This window comes from Lipotes vexillifer, unplaced genomic scaffold (assembly GCF_000442215.2).
Source record: "Lipotes vexillifer unplaced genomic scaffold, Lipotes_vexillifer_v1.1 scaffold913, whole genome shotgun sequence".
Lineage (NCBI taxonomy): Eukaryota > Metazoa > Chordata > Mammalia > Artiodactyla > Lipotidae > Lipotes > Lipotes vexillifer.
Window position 1 is genome coordinate 212,224 of NW_006798474.1, and position 3,392 is coordinate 215,615.

General features: G+C 33.6%; 1 pseudogene; it reads right to left on the reverse strand.

Moving 5' to 3' along the window:
• The window catches only part of LOC103086336 (zinc finger protein OZF-like), a 104,219-nt pseudogene that overhangs the window by 95,248 nt on the left and 5,579 nt on the right, over window positions 1-3,392 (reverse strand).

Below are 3,392 nucleotides of genomic sequence, written 5' to 3' on the forward strand. Positions count from 1 at the left end.
GAGCCCCCCAAAAAAAAAAAAAAAAAAAAAAAAAAAAAAAAAAAGTCAACATGCCCAAACATAAGATTTTCAAACTGTTCATACTTATCTTACACATTCAGTGTAACATTCACCTTACCAAGCTTCTCAGCTAAAAAAAGGACCCAAAATTAAATATTAAGTTTCAACAGCCCCCAAATCAAATGAGGCTCCTCTTCTCTCCCCAAACCAGTTATTTGGAATTTTGAGCGAACTCAAACAGAACTCAGAGCGCTAGCATATATCAAAAAATATAATGACTTTTTAAGACAAACAAATAAATATATAAACCCACTGCCAGTTGACCTGATCTAAAAGAAAAGTTAAAATAAGACATTTAGATTTTAAAAAATGATACAAAGTGTAAATTTGAATCTACACAAAGAAATAAAGAGAACTGTAAATGGACAATATGTAAATAAAATATTGTTCTCATTTTAAAAACATATTTAAGTGAAAATAACACTATAAGAAGATAACAATGCATTATGGGGATTACAAGATATGTAGAAATAAAATCAATAACAACAATAACATAAAGGATGAAAGAAAGTGAAAATATTCTGTTGTAATATTCTTATGACATAGTTGAAGTAACAAGTATTACTTGAAGGTAGACTGATACTTCAGAGATGTATATTTAGCAACCACTAGAAAATGAAAAGTACATTTCATAGAAGCCAGAAGTGGGTAAAAGAGATTCATTAAAAATAAGCACAAGAAATTCCCTAGCAGTCCAGTGGTTAAGACTCTGCATTTCCACTGCAGGGGACGTGGGTTTGGTCCCTGGTAGGGGAACTAAGATCCCGCATGCCACATGGTGTGGCCAAAAATTAAAAAAACAAAAACCACAGAGAAGCCAGGGAAAAGGAAAGAAAAATAAAGACAGAAAAAAATAGAAGGTATCAACCACAAAGATAACATTAAATATAAGTGATGTGAACATTTCCCTAAAACACAAAAATTGTCAGAATGAATAAAAATCAAGACAACCTTGCTGTCTCTTAGAAACCAACTGTGAATATAAAGACAAAGATAGGTTAGAAATAAAAGGACAGAGAAAAGTATATATCATACGAAGCACACAAGAAGCAAATGAAAGTCTGACTGACTATACAGTACCAAACAAAATTCAGAGAAAGAAATATTATCAGGGATATCAATAAAAACTTCAAAATGCTAAAAGGGAAAATTCATGAAGAGGATGTAACAACCCTAAGTGGTTTACTACTTAAAAACAGAGTTTCAAAATGCATGAAGCAAATCCTATTAAAAAGGAAAGAAGATACAAATAAATTAGTCTTGGATACTCACATTCCTTTCTCAATATTTAGTAGAACAAGTAGATAAGATATTAAAAGGATATAGAAGCTTTAAGCAATACAATCAGCCCACTGGAACTAATCCCTATCTAGAAAAAATACCCTTTTCAGTCACACATGGAACAATCCCCAGGATCATGTTAGGCCCTAAGACAAATTTCAATACATTTAATAAGATTGAATCATGCATGAAATATTATCCAGATTAACACAAAAAAAAGGATATAAAAATTGTAACAGTAAGAAATTATGAAACAAATATTTAGAAAGTAAACAAATTCTACAAAACCAATGGATCAAACAGGAAATTACCAGGCATTTAAAAAAATATCTTGGATTAAATGAAAATAAAAACATAACATCAAAACTTGTGTGATGCAGCTAAAGCAGTTTTCAAAGGAAAATATAGCGCCTTATGCTTACATTAAAAAAGTAAAACCAAGTCTCAATTCATGAGCTTAAATTTTATCATAAAACAGCAAAGAAAGGAAGGGCAAGGTAAACCAAATCAGTATAGAAAACCCTGAGGATTCCAAAAATAAATAAACCTCTGAAAGCTAATAACCAGGTTCAACAAGGTTCCAGAATACAAGGTAAATATGCAAAACTCAGTTGTATTTCCATGCTCTAGCAATGAACAAGCCCAAAATGAAAAATAAAAACAATTTCATTTAAAAGAGCATCAAAAAGAATACAATACTTAAAATAACATTAACAAAAGTATAAAATTTGACCACTTAAATCTACAGAATATCATTACAATATATTTTAAAAGTCCTAAATAAATAGAAAGACAGATAATCTCAATGTTCATGGATCAGAAGAGTTAATGTCAAGATGGCAATACTCCAGAAATTGAGCTACAGATTCAATGGAACCACTAACAAAATCACAGCTCCATTCTTTTACAGAAATTGACAAAGAAAAAAACTGGAGAGCTCACACTTTTCAATTACTTTGTTTACAGAAAACACTACTGTTTCTCATTTATATTATTGTCTCTACTCACAGAATACTTCTGTATTCTCAATACTGCTTCACTGCTGGTCACTGAGTGTGTAGAGGTTTTTCCCACTACCTGGCAACTCTGCAACACCAGCAAGGTGTTCTACATTCAATTCCGTTCTGACATATCCACTTGGAGTTGCATCAGATCTCACAGGCTAGGGTTTGAGTCCACAAGGCTGCCTCTCCTCACACTTCAGATGTCAATTACAAGTCCAGGTTGCTACCTGTGCTTCTGACCAACTAGCTATAAATGGGAGGTTCCCACATCCTGGTCCTCAGGTTTAATTTGCTAGAATGGCTCACAGAACTCAGGAAAACAGTTTGTTTACTATTAATAGATTGCCAGGTTTATTACAAAGCATACAACTCAGAAACAGCCAGATGAAAAAGCTGCATAGGGCAAAGCTTCCATGCTCTGTACAGGAGCATCAACCTCCCACCACCTACAAGTGTTCACCAACAACAAAGCTCTCTGAACCCCACAGTTCAGAAATTTTTATGGAGACTTGATTATATAGGAATAATTATTATTAGTAATTAAGTCAATCTCCAGCCCTGCCTCCTCCCTCCCTGCAGGTCAGGGGGTAGGCCTGAAAGTCCCAACCCTCTAGTCACTTGATTGGCATTCTTGGCAACAAGTCTATATCCTCAGGGGGTTTCCAAAAGTCACCTCAGTAACATGAACTCAGGCATGGTTGAAAGGGGCTTGTTATGAGTAAGACACCTCGATCTCTCGTATCACTTAAGAAATTGCCAGGGTTTTAGAACTCTGTGCCAGGAACAGGGATGAAGACCAAATATATCTTTCTTATTATAAATCACAATACCATACTATACTATTAAGGTAGTACTGGTGTAAGAATAGACACATTAAGAATAAAAACAGAGAACAATGGAGAATTGAGAGGCCAGAAATAAACCCTTAAATTTATGGACCGTGGTTTCACCAGGAGTAGATTTCATCTCAAGAAACCACTTTCTTTGTTTCTTCAAGAAGCAACTCCTCATCCATTAAATTTTTTTTTTTTTTTTTTTTTTTTTTTT